The 27,627-nt window shown below is 46.5% G+C and overlaps 2 non-coding genes across 2 annotated transcripts; both read left to right on the top strand.

The window, feature by feature from the left end:
• The first annotated feature begins 4,293 nt into the window (after positions 1 to 4,293).
• Positions 4,294 to 4,365, top strand: TRNAC-GCA (transfer RNA cysteine (anticodon GCA)). The gene has a single exon. It is a non-coding gene; the product is annotated as a tRNA-Cys (tRNA).
• Positions 4,366 to 27,046: 22,681 nt separating this feature from the next.
• Positions 27,047 to 27,119, top strand: TRNAY-GUA (transfer RNA tyrosine (anticodon GUA)). The gene has a single exon. It is a non-coding gene; the product is annotated as a tRNA-Tyr (tRNA).
• Positions 27,120 to 27,627: the final 508 nt, after the last annotated feature.

The following is a 27,627-nucleotide window of genomic DNA, read 5'->3' as shown; positions in this document are numbered from 1 at the left end:
ATGTACGTGATACGTAAGTAACCCCACTGGACCTCACTTGGTGAGTTTTGGCCCCATGGCTGAATTCAATCACACTTCTCCCTTATCACGCTCGTCCCTCTTTCCTCCCCTATTCTAGGCTTCTTGAAGGTCTCTCATTCCAGATATGAACCTGTTATACCCCAGTCATCTCATAAAATCACAAAACCACCACATGACTCAACGGCTTTAAAGTAGAAGAGGGTGTGGTCTTAGGAGAAACTGGTTGACCACCACGGAAAACCTTGGCGAGAGAATCTGTGTTTCAAATGCCTGCATGTGTTTCTCTTATTCTTCAGCACTTGAGCCCACTGGACTGTCTCCTCTATTTCGGCTTCCCCTCTGAGATTCAACAGACCAGACAGCTCTTAAAAACCTTAGTTTTCAGAATCAAGCCAGATACTCAGTTTAGGAAATAGCCTGTCATTCTGCAATCCCTACTTTACAGTAGCCCATGTTCAGTATTTTGCGTCTCATTATTCAGTTCCCAAAACAACACTCAAAGGAAACAGGCAGTTCTTGGTTCTGATACATGGGCTCTTCCTTCAAAGCATTCACAGAGGTCATAATAACTCCCAGACCTTAGAATGAATAGGATAAAACACATCGGAATTTGTAAAGCACCTTCACACATAAATGTGGAATGTTACCTTCTCTCAAGATTTCAGTGACCCACCACTTTCTTCCTTAAGCTTTGCAGGTAGTAAAATGAATGACATAGGACATTAATTTCACAGAGAAATGTGTATGCAGGTCAGGAAGCAACAGTTAGAACTGGACATGGAACAACAGACTGGTTCCAAATAGGAAAAGGAGTGCGTTAAGGCTGTATATTGTCAACCTGATTATTTAACTTTTATGCAGAGTACATCATGAAAAACACTGGGCTGGAGGAAGCACAAGCTGGAATCAAGATTACCGGGAGAAATATCAATAACCTCAGATATGCAGATGACACCACCCTTATGGCAGAAAGTGAAGAAGAACTAAAGAGCTTCCTGATGAAAGTGAAACAGGAGAGTGAAAAATTTGGCTTAAAGCTCAACATTCAGAAAACTAAGATCATGGCATCTGGTCCCATCACTTCATGGCAAATAGATGGGGAAACAGTGGAAACAGTGGCAGACTTTATTTTTCTGGGCTCCAAAACCACTGCAGATGGTGTTTGTAGCCATGAAATCAAAAGACGCTTACTCCTTGGAAGAAAAGTTAGAACCTAGATAGCATATTCAAAAGCAGAGACATTACTTTGCCAACAAAGGTCCATCTAGTCAAGACTATGGTTTTTCCAGTGGTCAGGTATGGATGTGAGAGTTGGACTATAAAGAAAGCTGAGTGCCGAAGAATTGATGCTTTTGAACTGTGGTGTTGGAGACGACTCTTGAGAGTCCCTTGAACTGCAAGGAGATCCAACCAGTCCATCCTATAAGAGATCAGTCCTGGGTGTTCATTGGAAGGACTGATGCTGAAGCTGAAACTCCAATACTTTGGCCACCTGATGCAAAGAGTTTGACTCATTGGAAAAGACCCTGATGCTGGGAAAGATTGAAGGCAGGAAGAGAAGGGGACAACACAGGATGAGATGGTTGGATGGCATCATCAACTCAATGGACATGAGTTTGGGTGGACTCCGGGAGTTGGTGATGGACAGGGAGGCCTGGCGTGCTGTGGCTCATGGGGTTGCAAAGAGTCAGACACAACTGAGCGACTGAACTGAACTGAATATGCATTTTGAAAAGCCTCTTTGATAAGCCCAAAGAGCAATAAGAGAAACTTCAGAAAGTCTCCTCTCCCCCTTTCCAAGGTGGTTTGTTGGCTGAATCAAATCTCTCAGAATCAGATCCACCAATCTTTATTCATCTCATGCCTGTCTCTGCTGCTGCTGCTGCTAAGTCACTTCAGTTGTGTCTGACTCTGCGCGACCCCATAGACAGCAGCCCACTGGCTCCTCTGTCCCTGGGATTCTCCAGGCAAGAACACTGGAGTGGGTTGCCATGTCCTTCTCCAATGCATGCCTCAGTCATTCTACAAAGAATGCATTGACTATCCACTTTGCAAGATGATGCAGAATGTAGGCAGGATGCTAACACAGCTAACACAACCCAGTGCTACCCTAGAAGAGGCGTAGAATCAGAGCCTTAAAGATAACAGTTACACCATGCGATCTTCAAGCAGCAGAAAACGAGAGAAAAAGTCATTTAAAATACAACTTTCAAAAATAATCCATCAGCCAAAAACTACTCGGGTCCAGATTCATTCTAAGTCACAACAAGACTCAATAGAAATGGGAAGGGAACTGTGCAGCAGGGGGTTCACGGAAGAAAAGCACATTATAATTGAACCATCTTATCCCTTGGCACACGTAGCAGCCGGTCTGACCACACGTGGAAGACTGTGCTTGATTCTGGTGCCATCTTTTAAGAGGAACAAGGACAAACTGGAACACATTCTGAATAGGACAAACTATTCTGGAACCTATTTCATATGATAAATGGTTGAAAGAACTGGTGATCTATATCAACCAGTGAGGGAATAAGATAGCTACCTGAAATAACAGGGGTGACTAGCAAGTGGGACTAGAATTATAGAAGAGTGGGCTAGCCCATGAATCAAGGAGAGAACCCTAGTCAAATAAATGCAAATTAAAACAACAGTGAAAGACTATTTCCGCATTCCTGTACCTCGGCAAATTGGGAGATACACACACATATATTTATTTTTCAGTGGAAAGGCCTAGTGTTTTGCTGGTAGGAGAGGTGAGAAAAGCTTTTCTCATAGTTTGGAAATAAGAATCAAAAAGCTTTGAAACTGCACATACTTTTTTAACCAAATGTTTTCATGTCTAAGAATTTACCTTGAGGAAATAACCAGAAATGTCTTCAAAGACTTTTGTAAATGAATGTTCATCAGGACATTAATTGTGCTCACAGAGAAATGGGAGCAATACCTTGCTGTTGTTCAGTCGCTCAGTCGTGTCTGACTCTTTTCTACCCCATAGACTGCAGCAATACCTAGATACCCAGTAAAAACCCTGGAGTTATCTACACTAATAATTGGGCTGCCCAGGTGGTACTAGTGGTAAAGAACTCGCCTGCCAACGCAGGAGACATAAGAACCAAGGGTTCGGACCCTGGGTCGGGAAGATCCCCTGGAGGAGGGCCTGGCAACCCACTCCAGTGTTCTTGCCTGGAGAATCCCATGGACAGAGGAGCCTGGCTGGCGACAGTCCATGGGGTCGCAAAGAGTCAGACACGACGGAAGTGACTCAGCAGGCACGCATACACACTAATAATTACAGTATTTACAATGAGCAGGACACTGCTAAATATTTTTCTCATAACATGTGTAACCCTCTCCATAGCCCTATGAAGGGGACGTTATTATCCACATTTTATAAGTGAGGAACTTCAAGTGCAAAGATGTTGTATTACTTAAGGTCTGACAGACAACACGAGATAGAACAAAAATTCCAAAATTATCAGCCTAGCCCCACCTCTGCGCTCGTAACCACCACACTGAGTGCCTGCGGGCGTGCTAAGTCACTCAGTCGTGTCCAGCTCTTTGCAGTCCTATGGACTGCAGCCAGCCAGGCTCCTCTGTCCATGGGATTCTCCAGGCAGGAACACTGGAGTGGGTTATCATGTCCTTACCCAGGGGATCTTCCTGATAAAATAGATAACTATTAAGGACTTACTGGGCTTCCCTGGTGGTTCAGATGGTAAAGAATCTGCCTGCAATGCAGAGACCTAGGTTTGATCAAGAGACTCTTGGCCAACCAACCAAAAGACTAAAGATTTGCCTGCATCAAATGGAGAGATTGAAAACTAGGAGAGCCCAGCCTCCGATGGAGCAGGAAAGAAAGAAGTTATGTGTGATTAATATCACACACCCGAGTCTACCAGCGGTCCCTGTCTATACTCTCATACAATCCAGAGGGATATTCTCATCAATTATTTTGTAAATGCAAGTTCTTTAGTAACTCTAGCGTATTTTTAAGAAGGTGGAAATCCTACCTCATCCATTTTTAAAGTGCAGGTGCTTTTCTTTTAATTGGAGCATAGTTGATGGACACTGTGGTGTTAATTTCAGGCGCACGGGAAAGTGAATTAGTTATATGTATACCCACTCTTTTTTAGATTCTTTTCCTATATAGGCCTAAACCAGAGTATTGAGTAGAGTTCCCTGTTCTACACAGTAGGTCTTTATTATCTTTTTGATATACAGTGTGTGTCTTTGTCAACCCCAGTTTATCCCCCTTTTCCCCCTACCTGGCCTTCCCTGCTGGCTCAGTTGGTAGGGTGTCTGCCTGCAGTGCAGGAGACCCAGGTTTGATCCCTGGGTCGGGAAGGTCCCCTGGAGAAGGAAATAGCAACCCACTCCAGCATCCTTGCCTGGAGCATCCCCTGGACAGAAGAACCTGGTGGGCTGCAGGCCATGGGGTCGCAGAGCCGGGTACAAGCGAGTGACTAGCACTGAACACAAGGACCTGCTGTGCAGCACAGGAAACTCTGCTCCAAGCTCTGTAATGACCTATATGGGAAGGGACTCTAAAACAGAGTGGCTATTTGGGTGTGTGTAACAGATTCGCCTTGATGTACCACAGAAACTGCTACAACACTGTAAATCAACTACGCGCGCGCCAATGAAAAAAATTTTTAAGTCATGGATGTCAAGGAATGGACTAATGTGTTCCAAAATGAAGGGAGAAAGGACTGTGATGAGCTCACTGGCATGGGGTAGGAATCCGTCTCAGCCCCCTTTGGGAGAACTTTGAAGACTTCCCCTGCCCGGCTCCTCTCTGGCCCCTCCTCACCCTGATGCCCACCCCCCAGCTCCTGCAGAGGGAGTGCTTCCAGCCCAGAGGCTCAGCCACAGGAGCCGCTAGGAGCTTGCTCACCATCGTCACTTTTCATCTCCTCTTTCAACTTGCATTGTTCCGCAGAATCAGTGGGTAGAAGTTACTAGCAGAAGTATTTTTGTTTTCACACTCCTCACACACACACACACACAAATGTTCAGACAAATTCAAAAGTCAGTTATTTTTTCCTTTTCATTTTGGAGCAATTAGGGGAAAATTGGATGGCAGATATAATTACTAAGAGGAAATTCGAAAACAACTTAGGTCACTCTGGAGCACCTTTCAAACGAGGTCAGCCTTTTCACTTCTTTCCCTCTTGATGCTGAAGAGGTCTTTGTTTGCTGGAGAGAAAAACAAAGAAACAGCTTGGATAACAAAGACCACAAGTGCTCTTGCTGCTTCCTCTGTACTGGAAAATATCTTGTCTTAACATTTGACTCACTTGTAAATATAAGCACACATTTTAAACTCAGGCTATTTTTCTCCAAAAACTCCATTAAGACCTATACAAAAACGCAAATGACCACATGAAAGATTTTATAAATCTCTTTACTAACACCAATCAGAAATTTTAAAAATACATCTGTGGAATTGCTTCAAATACTGCAAAAATGTTTCTTCATCACAAAATAAATATTATATGAAGTACTCTTCTGTTTACTGAGTAATCCTCCAAAAATCAGCAAGTTTGATGAATAGAGAGGCAGTGAGAACTGGCAAGAACCTGGGGTCACCCTGATCTTTTCATTCCTTTGGCTTGAATAATATCATGATTTGTAGACGGTGATGTTCTGCCAAAGATTTATGTGACTTCCCAGGGGAGCCCTATCTTCCCATGGTTACTCTTGGCTGTGAGGCCCTCATTCCTACTGAATTAGTTGTAAATGTGAATCGTATCACAGTGTCCTACATCCTCTTTCTGTTCTGCCTGAAATTATTCCAGATATAGAAATGGTGCTTTCCTTCATTTTCAAAAAAAAAAAAAACAACGAAATTCACCAAGCAAGCAATAAAGTTCACAACAATATTCAACCCGGCAGACTTTACCCAAAGTTAGGGAAGCTCAAAGAAATTTACATCACAGCAAGGCAAACAACAGAAACCAAACCGAGTATAAGCCTGTTCCCAAACCACTTGCTTATGGAAAGCTCACCAGTCACAACAATACAAGCAAAGCTCCGCCCTCAGCATCCTTCCAGCTTCCCCTGGTCCTCCACCCCTGCTGCCAGCCCTCTCTCACAGCATCGGTACCAAGAATGGTTTATTTCTAGCACAGCACATTTAGCTCTCTCTCTCCTTTTCTCCTGCTAACCCCATGTGATTTATGATGTTATTGTTTAAAGCAAAGGCATTTGCCCCTAACAGGAATACTATTGCTATTAATAAATGTTTTATGCAACTTTTGTTGTAATACTTTGGCCACCTGATGTGAAGAACTGACTCATTGGAAAAGACCCCGATGCTAGGAAAGATTGAAGGCGGGAGGAGAAAGGGGTGACAGAGGATGAGATGGTTGGATGGCATCACCGACTCAATGGACATGAGTTTGAGCAAGCTCTGGAAGTAGTGATGGACAGGGAAGCCTGGCATGCTGCAGTCCATGGGGTTGCAAAGAGTCAGACACAACTGAGCGACTGAACTGAACTGAACCTCACTGTAATCACAGAATCTTAGGAATCAGTTGGGCCAAGACCCTTGTCTTAAAAGGTGAGAAATACCTAAAAAATAAAGACTAACTAAATGACTTTACCCCAAGGTATTATATCTTAGTAGTAGCAGAGTTAACAGGAAAACCCTACTCTTCTGAATTCTACCTGACGTTTGTCATTACTAAAAACAAATACAAAACCTTCCAATACTGGCTGATAGTAACCAGTAGGGAAAGCCTAAAATCCTGTTTGTTTTATACATTATAAGAAAGTAGGATGACTAATGAAAAACCAGTCCAAGAGACTTTTCATCATCAAATATTTCTGAGCTCACATTTGTGCTAAACATCAACGCAGGCATGATGGAGCCAAGACTGAGTAAAATGTCTTTGTCTGGCATCTAGTTAGGTGTTTCCCTGGTGGCTCAGATGGTAAAGAATCTGTCTGCAATGCATGAGACCCAGATTCGATCCCTGGGGCATCTAGGTACCCTGTGTCGTGACCCCAAACTACCTCCCCTTACCCTTGGCTATAAATGCCATCTGTATGCTGATGACAGTCTGAATTTAGGTCTTTCCACTCCTGACCTCAGCAGCAAGCTCTGTGTTTGTACACCTAAATGCCTTCTTTAGCCTGCTGTCTGGTTGACTAATCGGCAAAATAGAACTCTCAAACTGTTTCTCAGCCACTCCTTAAATAGTTCTTTCCTTGGGTTCTCTGTCTCAGTAAATAGCATCACAGCTGCCCAGTTGCTCAGGCCCAAAACCCTCGGAATTTTCTTCTATTTGGCTCATTCGATTATAATCTACGCCTACTCTCTCCACTTTTCTCCCTAACTATGTCTGAATCTCTTCCCTTCTGTCTCCACCACAGTCACCCCATCCAAGATCTCCTGACAAAGACTGCTCTAATAATCTTCTCACCAGCTCCCTTCCTCCACTCCTGCCCTCTATGGTCTATTTTCCACAAAGCAGCCAATGGGATTTTTTTAATATAAATCACGTCATAATAATCTCCTACTCAAAACCCTTCAGTATCTTCCCACAAGGCTCAGCAGGACCACCAACTTTCCTTCTAGAGGCTACGATGCTCTGCTTGATTGGCCCCTGCCTGTCTCTTTGTGATTAAAGATATCAATCTCTTACTTTATGGTTTTCATTTTATTTTATGTATTCCTTTACAGCCTTGATTAATAAGTTCTTCCTATTGCAAGAACATATGGACATGCTTTTCAATTTTTCTAATCCAAATGCAGTTGATGTCGGCATATGGTGTGATGAAAGTACTCAACTTCATCTTTTCCGCATAGATGAAAATCACCTCGATCCCATTAACTGGTATTGACTCCCACTGGAAATCGCATTTCTGTGAATGGGTTCATTTCTGGCTCTCAATTCTGTTTCATTGGTCTGCCCATCTATTGATCTGAACAAACACTGCATTATATTAATGAGTATAACTTTACAGTAACCTTGGAGTCTGATTTTCTTCTGCAGGGATGTCTTGGTTATTGTTGGATCTTTGCTTTTTCACATACATTTCAGAATTAGTATTGATTATAAATCAGCATTGATTTAAACCATAGTACTGCATTGAATTTATGAATTATATTGGTTGTAAGCTAGTATCTTTACAAATTGGGTCTTCCTATTCATAAACATTGTATACCTCTCAATTTGCTTCTCCTACTTAATAACTCTCCGTATAGTTTTATAATTTCTCCCATAATCTTTTGACAGATTTATCATTAGAGCTGACTCACTGGAAAAGACCTTGATGTTGTGAAAGGCTGAAGGCAAGAGGAGAAGGGGGTGACAGAGAATGAGATGGTTGGATGGCGTCACTGACTCAATGGACATGAGTCTGAGCAAGCTCTGGGAGCTGGTGAAGGACAGGGAAGCCTGGCGGGCTGCAGGCCATGGGGTTGCAAAGAGTCAGACAAGACTTAGCAACTGAACAAAAACAACAAAATTATTGCCTGACAAGACTTTATAGCTATTAAAAGTATTATCATTCTAAAGTGTCTTCAAGGTGTTTACTGCTGGCCTCTTTATACTGATTTTAAATCTACCCAGTTTTTGACACATTTTCAGATCTCATAATTTGTCCATAGTTGTGTCTTTTGGAATTACCCTGTAAGAAATTCTACTATGTGAAAATAATGCGTGTGCGGTTTCTTTCCTCCTTTTCGGTTCTTCCTGCGTTCTCCTTCTCCTTTCATCCATCTCTTCTCCTCTGGCCGTCTCCGCCCCTCCCTCTTCCGCGCTCCCAGCTCCTTTTCCTGAACCAGCCAGGATCCCCAGAACGAGGTTAAAGACCAGAAGCGCTTACAATAAGCAGTACTGTGTGAAACATGATGCTGAAGGACACTTCTCACATTTCACCATTCCATATCGCATTTGCGGAAGATTTGTGGGAGATCCACTCTATCAGAACAATGGTTTCCGGTTCCCTAATACTTTGGCTTCCCGGATGGCTCAGTGGTAGAGAATCTGCCTGCCAATGCTGGAGACACAGGAGACGCGGGTTCGATCCCTGGGTCGGGAAGACCCCCTGGAGGAGGAAATGGCAACCCACTCCAGTGTTCTTGCCTGGAGAACCCCAGGGACAGAGGAGCCTGGCCGGCCACAGTCCATGGAGTCGCCAAGTCGGACGCAACTGAGTCACCGAGCACTCACGCGACAGTTGATCAAGAAGAGACGTTGGGGGAGTCTGCTGGGCATCTGCGTCTGTGGAGGCAGCCTCAGCGTTTTCCTCAGAAATGAGGAAACACCTTGAGGAGAAACTGCATGCCGACTCATCGTCCACTCCCTGCGGTTCTGCTTTCTCCGCCTTAACGGCCCTTCCAGCCCCAGCAGCTTTGCACTCTGGGCACCAACCGGCCCGCCGTGGCGCGCCTGGAGCGGCCACTTTCTGTCGGCGTCCACTCCCCGTGGTGACCGAGCCTGGGCAGCAGGTACTCGGGGGAGAACAGCCGCTGGAGAGGAAGGACTCGGCAGAGCGCTTCTCTCCTGACTGCTTGGCCCTTCGAATCCTGGCAACCCTGAATCTCCGGGGCTCTCAGACTCCTCTACATCATATTTTATCCAGCTTCACAGTTCCTCCCCACACAAGGTTATCCTGATGTAAAATACTTCTTCACTGCCAAAAATGGAAATCTCCTTCAAGGACATTTTTCCCCCTAGAAATGTACCAGGTGGCATATTTTCTGACTTAATGGAAATGTCTTTCTGTTGGCTTTAAGCGTGGAAGATAATTTGACATAGAACACAATTTTTGGTTCACAAACACCTTCTCCTAAAAATTCTGTAGATGTTGCTCCATATTCTCTTTGCATTTAATGTGTCCGAGGAAAACGCTTAGGTGAGTCTGATTTTCGTTCCTTTGTCACAAGTATTAATTAAATTAATGTTTCTGGCAAGACACCAAAAAGAATGGTATCTGTTACAAGGCAATGGCTGCATAGATTTTCCGAGTGGGTAGATAATAAGGAATTTCACAAGTGGGGCCCTCCCACAAACAGGATGGGAAGTTGGGATAAATTGGAAGGAGGACATTTGTGTGTGGGGGGGGGGGGGATGGGGGAGGTGCCTTTGGAGTGTGTGAGTTCCACACTCTCTCACCTCAAGTGTGAGTCGTTGGGAGAGCTCAATGGAACCCTCAAAACCACCGAGACGCCACCTATCTTGAGATTAGGCAACACTTTCCACATCGCCTTCCATAAATGTTTGTATATTGACCGTGTCTAAAAATTCGTATCATATGGTTTCAACGAAATGAAGCATGCACAGTAAAAATATTTTAAGAAATCATAGCAAAGGGATTATAATGTGCTTGGAGTCTGGGCGATTTTTATTTTTATCTTCATTTACTTCCTTATTTTCCAAAACATGTACATACAAGTTTTTATAATTAGAAATCGTGTTTCTAAATATCTAAATACCAAAAAAAATTCTGCCATACACCATGTATGCATGCATCTTTAATATACAATTATGTAAAAAATATTCATATGGCCAAAAAAACCAACCCCGGACAGAACTTCTCTCCTCAAAAAACGCGATGTTCTCCGGATAGTGATTTCTCCGTATATATCTGTATTTTTATGTAGTGGGGGGCGGGGGAGGGCATCAGGAAAACGCGGGTTCCATGCCTCCGGTGGGTCTACCTGCGCGTCAGGGGGTCTGAGGAGCACCTGCCGCGTTCTCCCCCGCCCCCCTCCAGGTGAGACCCCTTCACCCCGCCCCTCGCCTCCCCCCCTTCCGTTCCCGCGCATCCCACCGCCTCTCCCCTGGACCCCCATGCCGCACTTAGCTGGCCTTTGCTGGCATCCTCGCACACTGCCGCCCACCTGTCGGGCCCCTGCTTTGCGGTCCGGTCATGCCTGCAGCCCGCAGAGCCCGCAGCGCGGGGGTGTGACCCCAGGCCGAGCTCGAGGTGCGCCTGGGGTGCGCTTGGCGCCGTCGCGACTCAACTGACAGGCGCCCCGCTCCCCGCGCCCCTGCCCACCCTCCCTGGCCGCCCGCCTGCCCCCCGGCCTCCGCGCTCCCCAGCTGTGCCGGGACATCAGAGGAGGAAAGGGGGCGAGGAAACGCAGTGGCTCTCCCGGGTCAGCAGCAGCGCGGCGGGGCGGAGAGCGGCGGCCCCTGGCGCGGTCCGGTCCAGGGTCGAGGACCCGCAGTCGACGTCCCGGCGCCCCCACCACTGCCCCCACCCGAGACGCCTTCAGATCCGCAGCCAAGTGAACTGCGAGGAAAAATGCATCCTCGGCCTCCGCTCGTCCGCGGCCCAGATGCTCAGGGTGGGGGCGGGGGCGGGGAGGCGTAGGCCCACCCAACACTTTCTTCTTCAAAGGACCGTGGGAAGCGCTCCCTGCGCCCCAAGACCCTCGAGTGTGTAACTGGGCCCCCGACCAGGGCCTGTTCGCTGGCCACCAGCTCCCGCAGCCGGAGCGCACGGCCCCTCGGGGCGCGGGGGTGGCCGGAGCCCGGCGGGTGCTGCAGCCCCCGGGCCCGGGGTGGCGAGGGGGCGCGGGCCCCAGCGCCGCAGGCTTCCGGAGGCCGCCGCTGCTCCTGCCATCTGCGCACCGCGCGGACAGCCGCTGCGTGGGCCCCCGGCGCCGGCCTCCCCCGCGCGCTGCGGGCCGGCTCCACGTCGGGGCTGCGGGGAGGGGCCGCCCGCCGGGCTCGCTGCCCCGCAGCCTCGGCATTTCCAAGTCATTTCCTAAAATCACCCTTTACACTGCTGATCTGCTGCAGGCCGCGCAGCACCGTGGCATGCGACTCCCTGGCCTCCGTGGGATGCGCCACGTGTCTCCGCCGTTTCGCGGTGGAATCGCGGCGGCGATCGGGGCTGTTTCGGATTTCGGTCTGGCTCGCGCGGCCCCTCCGGGCCCGCAGGGCGCTGGCTCGCGGGCCAACACCGCCATCTGGTGCTCGTGGTCAGCATGTGCGCGCCTTGCCGGGAGACCGGCCGGGTGACGTCAGGGTCCGCGTTTGCTCGGGGGCTGGCTCTGCGGCAGGGCCCGCGTGGCCCGGAGTCTTTACCGCAGTTTGTCTTGTAAACGAGTCATCGTGCCAGAGGCTTCTCCATAGGACCCAGGTTATATATATCGCCACGGAAACTTCCCTCTTTGACTGCAGTCTCTTCTAGGGCTGCTGGATTTGAAACTGAAAGGGACAGAGATGAAAAGCTAACCTTGACTCACAGCTCTGAAGCCCGCTGGTCTCCCAGGCACAGGCCCGTCAGGCCCCCGCGTGGTGACCTTCTCATCGGGCCTGGGCCGAATCGGGTGCCAGACAAGGAAGCAGCTGAGGGTGTCAGCTGGGGCTGGGGTAAGGGGTGGAGAGGAGAAGAGACCACAGGGAATCCTGGTCCCTTGACCCCAAGCAGTTTTTTCCTTCTCGCAGGACTGCAGGACAGGCAGCTCACCTCCTGAAACGCTGGGGGCAGGATCTCCCTCCGGCACATTCTGACCCCTCCACTGCTTTTCCCCTCTTTGCCCCTGACCAGAACCCCAGCTGACATCCTCCGCTGCTTCATGTCTGGCACCCAGTTTGGCCAAGGCTCAAGGAGAAGGTTTCCCTAATAGCTTTCCTGGTAGCTCAGGTGGTGAAGAATCCGCCTGCAAGGCAGGAGAAGCCGGCTCGATTCCTGGGTCAGGAAGATCCCCTGCAGAAGGGAGAGGCTACCCACTCCAGTATTCTTGGGCTTCCCTGGTGGCTCAGCTGGTAAAGAATCTGCCTGAAATGCAGGAGACCTGAGATCGATCCCTGAGTTGTGAAGATCCCCTGGAGAAGGGAAAGGCTACCCACTCCTGTATTCTGGCCTGGAGAGTTCCATGGACTGTATAGGCCACGGGGTTGCCAAGAGTTGAACACGTCTGAGTGACTTGCAGTTTCCGGGTTCTTGAGCTTCCCTGGAGGCTCAGACAGTAAAGAATCCACATACAATGTGGGAGACCCGGGTTCGACCCTAGGTTGGGAAGATCTGCTGGAGAAGGGATAGGCTACCCATTCTAGTATTCTGGCCTGGAGAATTCCTCGGACTGTATAGTCCATTGGGTCTCCAAAGAGTCCAACAAGACTGATCAACTTTCACTTTCATTCAATGAGAAGGTCACCATTCTGGGGACTGATTGGCTGGAGGCGAATTTAGGTGATTGGACTTGGGAGCCCTCCCTGCAGTTCAGTGCTTTCAACATCTGTTGATTCCTGCAGTGCAGACACGCCAAATGTTTCCTTCTGATCTTCAGCTCCTGCCCTTACAGTACTTCACCATGTGAAAAACAAATTCTCCCATCTTCCAGAGATGAAGTTCCCCGCACAGGGGCTTCCTCCATGTTGCCTCTTTTGCCTTTAAAATATTTATATCATCTCCTATCTTCTCTTTCTCCTGTATGTCAAGGGAGGAAAAAAAGTCCTTTGTCTTTTTCCAAACCAAATATCTACTTTTACCTCTAACATAAAATGCTGAGCCCAAACAAAACAGGAAGGAAAAATAACTCAAAAGAGGAAAAAATCAAGAAGCTGAAGGAAACTTTAAGAAACTATCAATAATATTCTCAGGTGCATGGAAAAAAAAGATATTGCATGCCTGAGAAAATGATGCCACAAGAAAAGGAATGTTAGGAGGAAAGGGGAAAAAAGCCTCTTGGAAATTAAAAAGTACAATTGAAACAATGACATATTCAAAGGAAGAGTTCAAATCAAACTCTAGGGAGGCCCCAGAAAGTTGAACAAAAAGGCGGAAACATACATGATTAAAAAATAGAAACATAGCAACCACATAAGTCGGAGCCAAAATCAGCGCCATGATTTCAAAGGCTCAGTGCAAAATGATAATGTGGGTTCCCTTGTTTGAAAGTGACTAGGATTTTCAAGAGTGTTGAAGCCAGCTTGGGGCAGGTCCAGTGGACACAGTCCTTTGGACCCTTCCCCATTCCTCACAGTTCAGGGATTTCAGGAACCTGTGACGTGGGGAGTCCTGATCAGAATTCTGAACCATGAGAGCACTGCCTGTTAGACTATTTAGGGGTTGGTGGAAGGCAAGAGGGCCGTATGGGCCCTGGGGACCTAAAGCTGAGTTATCCAACACAGTAGCCTTATTGCTGTTCAGTCGCTCAGTCATATCCAACTCTTTGTGAGCCCATAGACTGTAGCCCGCCAGGCTCCTCTGTCCATGGGATTTCCCAGGCAAGAATACTGGAGTGAGTTGCCATTTCCTTTTCCAAGGGATCTCCCCGACCCAGAGGTGGAACCCTTGGCGTCTCCTACAGCTCCTGCGTTAGCAGTCAAGCTCTTTGTCACTAGCGCCACCTTGGGAGCCCTGGTAAGATGCAGTTGCTAGAAAACTATGTCAATGTAGTTTGTGCTGTGTTTCTATGGGATGGCACTGGTCTGAAGAGGTTTAGTACTGAGCCAGTCACTAGCCTGGTTACTTCTATGTTTTGGTCCTTTCTTTCTTATCACAAGGTTTTGGGACAGCAGGCTTGGCCCTGGCTGTATCCTTCAGGGTCCAAGATAGAAAACAGAAATCACGTTAGGTATTCTGAAAGGCTGAAGATTTGATATGGGGAGTTCAGTTGCCAGATTGTTATAAAGACCGGAAGAGCAAAACAGGAAGATGGTGGGTCCTGAAATCCAGAGCTGCAGAAAGCTGCTGCCCCCGCCCCCCACAGGAGCCAGAGCTCAGGTGAGCCCACTCCACTGTTCAGCAACCCCGAGAGCTCACGGTCAAGCTCAGGCCACCCAAGGCCAGAGCCTGCCCACCTGGAGATGCTGGTCGTGTTGAAGCCGTTGGCACCGCAGCAGCTGGCAGGCACCCTCCACCATCACTGAGCTGGAGTGCCCAATGCTGTTGCTGAGACAGGGCCTGCCAGAAACATAACGGCCTCGATCTTTGCACTCCTCCTAGCTTGCCTGGAAAATCCCATGGACTGAAGAGCCTAGTAGGCTGCAGTCCATGGGGTTGCTAAGAGTCGGACACGACAGAGCAACTTCACTTTCACTTTTCACTTTCATGCATTGGAGAAGGAACTGGCAACCCACTCCAGTGTTCTTGCCTGGAGAATCCCAGGGACGGGGGAGCCTGGTGGGCTGCCGTCTATGGGGTCGCCCAAAATCGGACATGACTAAAAGGACTTAGTAGCGGCAGCAGCTTCTGCGGATGCCTCCAACTGTCAGACTTAAGTAGCATTCAGCTAGTAATACAGTCTGAAAAAGGTAGTTTGCAAGCTTCCAGTCCTGGAGGTGAGAAGGAAAGGAAGGTAGACTAAGGCACAGAGATTTCCCATAGAATCTCTTCTAGAAGCTGACAAATGTGATGGAATGTACTGGGAGGAAAGTCTTGGCTGAATGGGAGTGAATCACTGATGCTGTTGTTGTTCAGGTGATAAGTCATGTCCAGCATCAGTTGGCCAAAGTACTGGAGTTTCAGCTTCAGCCACAGTCCTTTCAATGAATATTCAGGGTTGATTTCTTTAAGGATTGACTGGTTTGATCTTGCAATCCAAGGGACTCTCCAGAGTCTGAGAGTCTTATTGATAGTGACACAATAGTCTTATTGATAGTGACACGGAAAACTAAGAGAGCAATAACAATGTAAAAATACGTCAACTATAAACTCCAGGAGAAGCAAAAAGTCCTACAATAAAGGAAATATAATCACCATGCTTGACTAGGTTCAACTGTGAATTATGTGTCTGTGGTCAGAATAATATAAATTTCTAATATGAGTTTACTATATATATATATATATATATATATATATATATATATATATATATATAATTGTATTGGAATGATGGGGCATGTGAAATAGGCAGGTGTGAATTTGAGCTCCAAATCTTCATCCCCCCATGGTAGAAATTCAACACATAGGCTTAAACCTAGGAGAGAAAAGCAAGACGTAGCAGCATAAGGTGGTCGTGTGTGTGTTTGAAGCTTTGTCCTCGAGGAGACAGCTGAATAGTTAGAACAGGGAGTGGGGTCTAAATGAGGGTGAGGCAATGGCACTGCCCTTTGGGATGGTACGCTCTTGGGAATTATATCATCTGTTTTCCTTTTAAAAACAAAATGTAGCATGTTTTTGATTTCATATATAAGGAAACCTCCCCACCCCCAACCTTTCACTTCTCATAGAGTATGCATTGTACACACAAAGTTATGGTAATGATGAAAAGAAAATGCAATTACTGTCAGAGTAAAGCAATGCCTGACAGCCCTGAATGGCATGATTTATTTATGGAAGGAAAGTTGACTGGGCAGGAACTAATTATTATCTTTAGCCAGTATTCTTTACCATAAATTCATATCTGCTTAGTCGTACTTGGGGTGAGCAACGGAACTTCCAAACATGCAGCGTTCTGCTTCAGACTGCCTTGCCATGGCAAGACGGTTAATTAGGTAACTTTGAAATCTATGTCAATTCTTTGACACTAAATTTTATCTGGAGGACGACACTTACCGATCACCAAATGTCTACTTCTTATAATTAGGTAGGTCCGTGTGTCATTCTGGCCAATAGGCTATGTGTGGGAGTGATTCGAGTCCATTCAGAACGAAAGCATTTAGGAACCAGGGTTCAACCTGCGGGCCCTCTGTCCCCAACCTTGGTGACTGTGGAGAAGAGCATTCCAAGGTGGAGGCAGCATCCTGGGTTGCTGAGTCCACCCGGGCTGGGTGGATTCCCTGAGAGTCACCCCTGCCCCTTAAGTGGCTGAGAAATAAGCTGTTACTGTTTTACCCCTCGAGGTTTCAGCATGCATGTGTTACTGAAACAGTCCAGTCTAGCTGACACAATGTTCTTTTGATGCACTGTTTATAGTAATCACTTCCTAATCCACCATCATAAATCCATCACCCCGTGTTTTAAGGCATAATTCTAATGGGAGCAATGTGTCTGGGCTGAGTCCCACGCACTCCCCCCTCCCCAGGGCTCCTAGGATGACTGTCTTTAAGGTGGTCTCAGGAGGAAGAGGAGGAGGCAGGTGGTCACGTAATGAATCTTGGGTCTGTGTGACATTAACTCACCAGGGAGGGAACTGGGCCCGGAAAGGAGCATCCCTTGTGTTCTAGCTGACAGCCCACCAAGGAAACAGAACAAGAGACTGAGTCAAACATTTCAATCAATCAATCAATAACGTTAATTCAAAGCCTGCTGAGTTCAGTGTGTTGAGCCAAACACATCAGACTGAAATGAATGAGAGATATGTTTGTTTCCCCCAACAGAGGAAAGAACTGCTGTGAGAAAGGAATGTTCAATGTTTCTGTAAAACAGCATCTCAACAAATATCCAACAATATACTTCAAATTTCCACACCCCTGTATTTTTAGCTAATTTGTTTCTTGATGCTTCATCTCAGCTAACTACATTGTAACAGTTTGATTGTGGAACCCATGGCTCACCTGTTTCTTTAGGATTTTTTTTTTTTTAAGTTTCTGCAGGGTCCACAGTAGAACCTGGTTCTACTGAGCGCTTCCCTGTGGAGTGCAGTTTCATCCTTGTGAGAGCTCATGGAATGTCAGGGCAGGAGTGGAAATCTTTTTTAAAAAAAATTTTTAATGTAATTCCAGGAGATGGGGTGTGGGTGAAATGGGGAAAGGGCGTTGAAAGGTACAAATTTTGGGTTATGAAATAAATAAGTCATGGGGATGTGATGCACTGCATGGTGACTAGGGAAAAAAAAAAGTAATTCTAGACTTTTGCATTAAAGTTCATGGGCTATTTGGTCTCCACTTCAAATTTATAGTACACTAATTATGATTCATTCAGCATCATAACAGCAGACTGTGGCCCACACACACAGCACCAGACACAGCCAGCTCTGCCCCAAGCTGTTAGAAAAACACCAGCTCTGAGGGAGGGCTCCTTGATGTGAGCACTCCTGACTATTCCTGAGGAAACACTGAATGACTCATCCGCTCCCCTCCAACTCCTCCAGCTCGCCATCCTGTGCTGGGTCCATCTGGCTTCCCAGGGCCAAAATAGCATCCTGAGATGACTGTCCCAGCGCGTACCAGAATGGATAGACAGGATGGCAAAGCCTCTCCAGAGGCCCTCGGATGATCTTCTGGAACAGAAAGCGTCAGCAGTTCTTTTCTGCACCGGCATCCTTTGCTTGACCCTGGGTACCAGAGGTCCTCCGCTTACGCCATCTGCTCTGCCAAGTCCTTCCGGGTGCATGGTTTTCTGGTAACAGTAAACTCTGCCATATGTCCAACAGATGTGGCATTGCTCAGGGACTTCAGCCCGCCTCCCCGAGCGCCCCTCTCCAAGGCTGAGTGGATTGCCACTAGGCAGCATGGTGAAGAGACACCCCCATGAACAGCATAGCTGCGCGGCTTCTCATTCTCACGCTGGCGCCCCGACTGAGGACGCTTACACCCTGGAGCCCCAGGGTCTGTAAGTGCCCAACCTGCACGGACCAGGTGCCAAAGAACAGAACAGGCTCCAGCCTCACGATGTCTGTGCAGAGGGGAGCCCCGGAAACCTGCCTCTTGACTCGGGTATGCTCTGCACTGAGTCGTGTCCGACTCTCCGGGCCCCCATGGCCTGTAGCCCTCCAGGCTCCTCTGTCCCTGGGATTCTCCAGGCAAGCATGCTGGAGCGGGTTGCCATTTCCTTCTCCAGGGGATCTTCCTGACCCAGGAATCAAACCCACGTCTCCTGCATTGGCAGGCAGACTCCTTACCACTGTGCCACTTGGGAAGCCTCTTGACATCAGTTATTTCAGTTCAGTTCAGTCACTCAGTCGTGTCCAACTCTTTGCGACCCCATGGACTGCAGCACGCCAGGCCTCCCTGTCCATCACCAACTCCTGGAATTTACTCAAACTCATGTCCGTCGAGTCGGTGATGCCATCCAACCATCTCACCCTCTGTCCTCCCCTTCTCTCCCACCTCCAATCTTTCCTAGCAACAGGGTCTTTTCCAATGAGACAGCTCTTCACATCAGGTGGCCCAAGTGTTAGATTTTCAGGGTCAACATCAGTCCTTCCAATGAACATTCAGGACTAATTTCCTTTAGGACGGACTGGTTGGACCTCCTTGCAGTCTAAGGGACTCTCAAGAGTCTTCTCCAACACCACAGTTCAAAAGCATCAATTCTTCGGCGCTCAGCTTTCTTTATAGTCCAACTCCATCCATACATGACCACTGGAAAAACCATAGCCAGGAGCCCTGTGAGAAGCTGCAGAGCAGCCTAATGGCCACTAGGGGGCTCCCTGTTGGCATCTGCCAGCGCCAGAGGGCTTAGTCCCTGAAGATTTCTGGTCAATTCCACAGAATTTATCAAACTGTTTATTTTTTCCTTCCGCAGATGTTTAGAAAGCAGTAATAACGTGACGATGCCAAGCGAAGAGGAATAGTCATCGTTTAACGTTCATTTGCTTTTGGAAAGGAACTGAACTTACTGTTGGCCACAGTATGCCATTGGGGAGTGGGTGGGAGGCAGCAAGGGGCCTCCCGGCGGGCGACCCTCCCGAGAAAGGCAGGAGGGCAGCCGCTCGACCCCGAACTGGGGAGCCCTGGGCGCCCTCTACTTATAGTATGTATATTTTGAGGACTGGGGTTTTTTTTGTTTTTTTTGTTTTTTAGCTGAGAAATTCCCTGGAGGTTTATCCAAGTCAGAGTTTGCATGCACCAGTCTGCTTAATTTGATCTCTGGTTCCCCTGCCTTTTCTAAAACCAGCTTGAACATCTGGAAGTTCACGGTTCCTGTATTGCTGAAGCCTGGCTTGGAGAATTTTGAGCATTACTTTACTTAGCTTGTGAGATGAGTGCAATTGTGCGGTAGTTTGAGCATTCTTTGGCATTGCTTTTCTTTGGAATTGGAATGAAAGCTGACCTTTTCCAGTCCTGTGGTCACTGCTGAGTTTTCCAAATTTGCTGGCATATTGAGTGAAGCACTTTCACAGCATCATCTTTCAGGATTTGAAACAGCTCAACTGGAATTCCATCACCTCCACTAGCTTTGTTCGTAGTGATTGATGGTCCTAAGGCCCACTTGACTTCACATTCCAGGATGTCTGGCTCTAGGTGAGGAATCACACCATCATGATTATCTTGGTCATGAAGATCTTTTTTGTACAGTTCTTCTGTGTATTCTTGCCAACTCTTCTTAATATCTTCTGCTTCTGTTAGGTCCATACCATTTCTGTCCTTTATCGAGCCCATCTTTCATGAAATGTTCCCTTGGTATCTCTAATTTTCTTGAAGAGATCTCTAGTCTTTCCCATTCTGTTGTTTTCCTCTATTTCTTTGCATTGATCACTGAGGAAGGCTTTCTTATCTCTTCTTGCTATTCTTTAGAACTCTGCATTCAGATGCTTATATCTTTCCTTTTCTCCTTTGCTTTTCACCTCTCTTCTTTTCACAGCTATTTGTAAGGCCTCCCCAGACAGCCATTTTGCTTTTTTGCATTTCTTTTCCATGGGGATGGTCTTGATCCCTGTCTCCTGTACAATGTCACAAACCTCTGTCCATAGTTCATCAGGCACTCTAACTATCAGATCTAGGCCCTTAAATATATTTCTCACTTCCACTGTATAATCATAAGGGATTTGATTTAGGTCATACCTGAATGGTCTAGTGGTTTTCCCTACTTTCTTCAATTTACATCTGAATTTGGCAATAAGGAGTTCATGATCTGAGCCACAGTCAGCTCCCGGTCTTGTTTTTGTTGACTGTATAGAGCTTCTCCATCTTTGGCTGCAAAGAATATAATCAATCTGACTTCAGTGTTGACCATCCGGTGATGTCCATGTGTAGAGTCTTCTCTTGTGTTGTTGGAAGAGGGTGTTTGCTATGACCAGTGCATTTTCTTTGCAAAACTCTATTAGTCTTTGCCCTGCTTCATTCCGTATTTCAAGGCCAAATTTGCCTGTTACTCCAGCTGTTTCTTGACTTCCTACTTTTGCATTCCAGTCCCCTATAATGAAAAAGCAAGAGAGTTCCAGAAAAAAACATCTATTTCTGCTTTATTGACTATGCCAAAGCCTTTGACTGTATGGATCACAATAAACCGTGGAAAATTCTGAAAGAAATGGGAATACCAGACCACCTGACCTGCCTCTTGAGAAATCTATATGCAGGTCAGGAAGCAACAGTTAGAACTGGACATGGAACAACAGACTGGTTCTAAATAGGAAAAGGAGTACATCAAGGCTGTATATTGTCACCCTGCTTATTTAACTTAGATGCAGAGTACATCATGAGAAACGCTGGGCTGGATGAAGCACAAGCTGGAATCAAGATTGCCAGGAGAAATATCAATAACCTCAGATATGCAGATGACACCACCCTTATGACAGAAAGTGAAGAGGAACTAAAAAGCCTCTTGATGAAAGTAAAAGTGGAGAGTGAAAAAGTTGGCTTAAAGCTCAACATTCAGAAAACGAAGATCATGGCATCCAGTCCCATCACTTCATGGCAAATAGATGGGGAAACAGTGGAAACAGTGTCAGACTTTATTTTTGGGGGCTCCAGAATCACTGCAGATGCCGACTGCAGCCATGAAATTAAAAGACGCTTACTCATTTGAAGAAAAGTTATGACCAACCTAGAGAGCATATTGAAAAGCAAAGACATTACTTTGCCAACAAAGGTCCATCTAGTCAAGGCTATGGTTTTTCCAGTGGTCATGTATGGATGTGAGAGTCAGACTGTGAAGAAAGCTGAGCGCTGAGGAATTGATGCTTTTGACCTGTGGTGTTGGAGAAGACTCCTGAGAGTCCCTTGGACTGCAAGGAGATCCAACCAGTCCATTCTGAAGGAGATCAGCCCTGGGATTTCTTTGGAAGGAATGATGCTGAAGCTGAAACTCCAGTACTTTGGCCACCTCATGCGAAGAGTTGACTCATTGGAAAAGACTCTGATGCTGGGAGGGATTAGGGGCAGGAGGAGAAGGGGACAACAGAGGATGAGAAGGCTGGACGGCATCACTGACTCAATGAACGTGAGTCTGAGTGAACTCCGGGAGATGGTGATGGACAGGGAGGCCTGACGTGCTGCGATTCATCGGGTCGCAAAGAGTCGGACACGACTGAGCGATTGAGCTGAGCTGAGCTGAGTCTGCTTAAACCATTCACCTACCAAGGAACATCTGGACTGATTTAAGATTCAGCCTTAAATGAAATTGCCATGACCGTTAGTGCAGTGTTGTTCATGCTGCTGGCTACTGATGTTGGACATTTTCATGTGCTTCCTATCTAATCCCCTGGGGAAGGAAATGGCAACCCACTCCAGTACTCTTGCCTGGAGAATCCCATAGACAGGGGAGCCTGGCGGGCTACAGTCCACGGGGTCGCCAAGAGTCGGACACGACTGAGCACCTAACACTCACTATCTAATTGCAAATCCTCTTTGGTGAAGTGACTCTTCTTGTCTTATGCCCATTTTCTAATTGGGTTGTTTGAGTTTTTTTGACTGTTGCATTTTGAGTACAGTCAGGCATGACGGAAACAACTTACCACAGCACACACGTATTCTTTTTCAGAATAGTTTTTATGGCAAATCCCGTTTCTTTAATCAGTTCAGTTCAGTCGCTCTGTCGTGTCTGACTCTTTGCGACCCCATGAATTGCAGCACGTCAGGCCTCCCTGTCCATCATCAACTCCCGGAATTTACTCAAGCTCACGTCCATTGAGTCAGTGATGCCGTCCAACAACATCCAACCATCTTATTCTCTGTCGTCCCCGTCTCCTCCCTTCAATCTTGCCCAGCACCAGGGTCTTTTCCAATGAGTCAGCTCTTCACATCAGGTGGCCAAAATACTGGGGTTTCAGCTTCAACATCAGTCCTTCCAATGAACACCCAGGACTAATTTCCTTTAGGACAGACTGGTTGGATCTCCTTGCTGTCCAAGGGACTCTCAAGAGTCTTCACCAACACCACACTTCAAAAGCATCAATTCTTCGGCATTCAGCTTTCTTCATAGTCCAACTCTCACATCCATTCATGACCACTGGAAAAACCATAGCTTTGACTAGATGGACCTTTGTTGGCAAAGTAATGTCTTTGCTTTTTAATATGCTGTCTAGGTTGGTCATAACTTTCCTTCCAAGGAGTAAACGTCTTTTAATTTCATGGCTGCAGTCACCATCTACAGTGATTCTGGAGCCCCAAAAAATAAAGTCTGACACTGTTTCCACTGTTTCCCCATCTATTTGCCATGAAGTGATGGGACTGGATGCCACGATCTTTGTTTTCTGAATGTTGAGTTTTAAGCCAACTTTTTCACTCTTTTCTTTCACTTTCATCAAGAGGCTTTTTAGTTCCTCTTCACTTTCTGTCATAAGGGTGGTGTCATCTGCATATCTGAAGTTATTGATATTTCTCCTGGCAATCTTGATTCCAGCTTGGGCTTCATCCAGCCCAGTGTTTCTCATGATGCACTCTGCATATAAGTTAAATAAGAGGGTAACAATATACAGCCTCGACATATTCCTTTCCCAATTTGGAACCAGTCTGTTGTTCCATGTCCAGTTCTAACTGTTGCTTCTTGATCTGCATACAGGTTTCTCAGGAGGCAGGTCAGGTGGTCTGGTATTCCCAACTCTTTCAAGGAAATTAGAGATACCAAGGGAACCGTTCATGCAAAGTTGGGCACAATAAACAACAGAAATGGTATGGACCTAACAGAAGCAGAAGATATTAAGAAGAGGTGGCAAGAATACACAGAAGAACTGTACTAAAAAATCTTCCCGACCCAGTAATCACGATGATGGGATCACTCACCTAGAGCCAGACATCCTGGAATGCAAAGCCAAGTGGGCCTTAAGAGGCATCATTATGAACAAAGCTAGTGGAGGTGGTGGAATTCCAGTTGAACTATTTCAAATCCTAAAAGATGATGCTGTGAAAGTGCTGCACTCAGTATGCTAAAAAATTTGGAAAACTCAGCTTTTTTAATGGTTATAAGTATATTCAAGTTTTCTATTTTTTCTTGCCTGTGTTTTGGTTGTTCATTACTTTCAGGGAAATTGTGCGTTTCTTTCAAGTTTTCAAATTTACAAGCATAACGTTGTTCATAGCACTCATTTGTTAGCTTTCACAGGGTTGGAGGGTCTGTAGCAACAGTCTCCATTTTATTCCTTGTGTTGGTGCTGGGGGTCTTCACTCTTTTTATTTTTGTCAGTCTTGCTAGAGGTTTTTCAATTTCATTGATTTTTTTTTCAAAGAACCAGTTTTTTCTTTCATAGATTTGCTCTATTGCCCTATTTTCCATTTCTGTTCTTTATTATTTCCCTCATTATTCTTGGGTTTATTTTTCTACTCTTTTTCTGGTTTCTTGCAGTATGTATGTAGATCATTGATTTGAGACGTTTCCCACTTCTCTTGTGAGCACGTCCTGCTATAATTTCCCTCTCAGCGCTGCTTTAGCTGCACTGCACGTTTTTGGTTCCTGGCGTTTCGTTTTAATTCAGTCCTGTATTGTTTCTTAAATTTCCTTTGAGGCATCTCCTTTGACAGTGGCTTATTTGGAAGCGTGTTGCTTCATCTCCACGTGTCTAGAGATTTTCCTCTTGTCATTCAGTTATCGGCTTCTAGTTTGATTCTATTAGGGTCAGAAGACACACTCTGTATAATTTCAACTCTTTTAAATTCACAGTCCAGTGGTTAGTACTCTATTAGGTTAGGACTGCCAAGGGCCCAGGCTCAATCCCTGATCAGGAAACTAAGATCCCACAAGCAGTGTGGCTCATCCAAAAATAGAAACAAATTTTCTGAGGTCTGGGTCATGGCCCAGAGTATGATGTACCTTGATGAATATTCTAGGGGAGTTTAAAGTCTATATGTGATCTCTGGTCTGTGGGTAGAGTGCTCCGTGCATGGGGGTCTGTTGGTTGATGGCGTTGACCAGATGTTCCATTTCCCTCCTGATTTTCTGTCCTCTCATTTCGGTCTGCTGCTGAGAAGGTGAAGGCTTCAGCTGTAATTGCAGATGTGTGTTTCTCCACCCAGCTCTGTCAGTTCTGCCGCGTGTATTTTGAAGTGCTATTTTTGGTGCAGACCCCTTTGAGATCACAATGCCTCCCTGGTGGACTGATCGTTTATCAGTATGCAATGCATTCTTTTTCTCTAGTGATTTCTTCTTGCTCTGGAGTTCACTTTATCAGAAAGTAATGTAACTACTTGTGATTTCTTTACTAATATTTTTATGATATATTTTTTCCTATCGGTTTAATTTCACCCTACGTCATCAAGTTTGAAGTGATATTTTTGGAAGTAACATATAGATTGGATACATATATATATATCCTCTACCAGCCTCTGACTTACGGACTGGTGTATTTAGATCATTTACAGTTAAGGTAATTACTGATATGTTAGTGTTTAAATCTGCCACTTTCGTTGCACTGAGAGCAGGTGGCCCAGTGCATGTCTGTGTGCTAAGTCGCTTCGGGCATGCCTGACTCTGTGCAGTGGCTATGGACCATAACCCGCCAGGCTCCTCTGTCCATGGGATTCTCCAGGCAAGCATACTGGAGTGGGTTGCCATGCCCTCCTCCAGGGGATCTTCCTGACCCAGGGATCGAACCTGCATCTCTTATGTCTAACCTGCATTGGCAGGCGGGTTCTTTACCACTGCCACCACCCGGGAAGCCCAGGTGACCCAGAGCCCCCACCATAAACCACTGCCAGCATAGACTCTCCGCTGTGACTCAAGGTCCCCAATAAACAAAGCCGCTTCTATCAGAGAAGCTATTCCAAGGGCATAGAGTTTACCTCCCAGGAGCCAAGGGCGAAGGCCAGACCTTTCTTTCCATAAGCTTCATTCTTTACTCCACAGTTTGCAAATTGAAAAGGATAGTCCATGTACACACCTCTATTTCTACCCTTTCCATTAGTCCCTCTTCCTTCCTGTTGGTCTTTGATGCTCCTTTGTATCATTTTTGTTGAAAGCATTTCCATTTGTTAGCCTTTAAGGGTGGGTCAGTAGCAACATGCTCCTTTGTCTCAGAATGTCATTTCCTCTTCATCCCTGAAGGACAGTATCACCTGATAAAGAATTTGATCGAGTTCTTTTCACTCAGCACTTGAAAAATATGATGCCACTTCCTTCTGGCCTCTGAGGTTTCCGAGGAGAAATCCACTCTTATCTGAACCAAGTTTCCCCCACAGATAACATGCTGTTCATCTCTGCCTGCGTCCAAGCTTTTGTCTTTCATTTTCAGAGTTTAATTCTGACATATCTCCATATGGATTTCTTTGGGCTTATCTTGTTTGGGGTTCTCTTATCTTCATGGGTCTGTTATTTTTGTGTCTTATGCCAAATGAAAGGAGTTTTCAGGCGTTATTTCTTCAAACCCTCTTTCAGCCCACACTCTTGCTCTTCTTCTCAGATTCCAATGATACATATGATGAATCCTTTTTACTACCCCATAGTCCCTGAAGCTCTGTTCATTTATTTTCTGCCCGTTTTTCTTTCTGTCATTTATATGGGTGAGTTTTATTGTTCTGTGTTCAAGTTGACTGGTTCCTCTGTCAGGGAAGAGTGTTCCCCTACTGCTTTTTGGAAGGACTCCCAGGGGTCTGCTGAGGATGGTGGGTGTCGACACTTGGACCCCTGTTGGGTGTCGGGGAGGGGTCAGCCCTCCCAGGGCTGCCTTCACTGATGGGCTGGGATGGGAAATGCCAGGTCTGGGTGGTATTCTCTTGGTGGAGAGGACATAAGATGTCAACCGCTGTTACTCCTCTAGTCCCAGGACCCCGAACAAATTTGTCTTCTTCCTTTCAGGGTTTTCCTGCAGTTTTCCTTGCATTATTCCCAGGGTTCCTAGTTGTGCTTCCGTGATAAGGAGCACAGAGAAAAGAGGGTCCAGCTAGTCCTTGAAGTGCCCCCTCCCCAGTCTGGGAAGCCTACAGAGGGCTGAGTGGGGATGCCCCAAAGTCAGCTCGAGGGTCTACAGGTGTGAAGAGCTGCTGTACTTGTGAGATGCAGGGGGCTGTGGCCACGCTTGGAAGAGACGAGGTTGGGAAAAGAGAGGAATTAGATGTGAAACAACAGCCAAAAGTCTTCCCTGGTGGCTCAGATGGTAAAGCGTCTGCCTGTAATGCAGGAGACCTAGGTTCGATCCCTGGGTCAGGAAGATCCCCTGGAGAACGAAATGGCAACCCACTCCAGTACTCTTGCCTGGAAAATCCCATGGACAGAGGAGGCTGGTAGGCTACAGTCCATGAGGTTGCAAAGAGTCGGACACCACTGAGCAACTTCACCTTCACGCTCAATGGCCAAATAGCACAGTGTGACCTATGGGCTATTGTAATAAAGACGTGAACCATGACAGCAACAGGGAAACTTGGGTCAAGCGGGGGAGAAGGGGCTATCATCATCTGGCTTCACTCTTTACAGACAGGGAAACTGAGGCTCAGGGAAGCCAGAGCTGGGCCTTGGAAATGGGTCTGCCTGTCCCTAGAACTCACTTCCCCATGGGTCCAGACCTCTGATTTTTATTTTTTTTATTTTTTTACACACACCTCTTAGCAATGGAGCTAAATTGGCCTTGCTTCTCGCCTTCAGAGCTCTCTCCCTTGTTCAGACTTGGCGGCATCCAAGTGTGGGTACTCATTCGTCAGTCGTGTCCGACTCTTTGCAACC

Source organism: Ovis canadensis, chromosome 20 (assembly GCF_042477335.2).
Source record: "Ovis canadensis isolate MfBH-ARS-UI-01 breed Bighorn chromosome 20, ARS-UI_OviCan_v2, whole genome shotgun sequence".
Lineage (NCBI taxonomy): Eukaryota > Metazoa > Chordata > Mammalia > Artiodactyla > Bovidae > Ovis > Ovis canadensis.
Note: the sequence above shows the minus strand (reverse complement) of the source record. Positions and strands in the feature narration are given on the sequence as shown.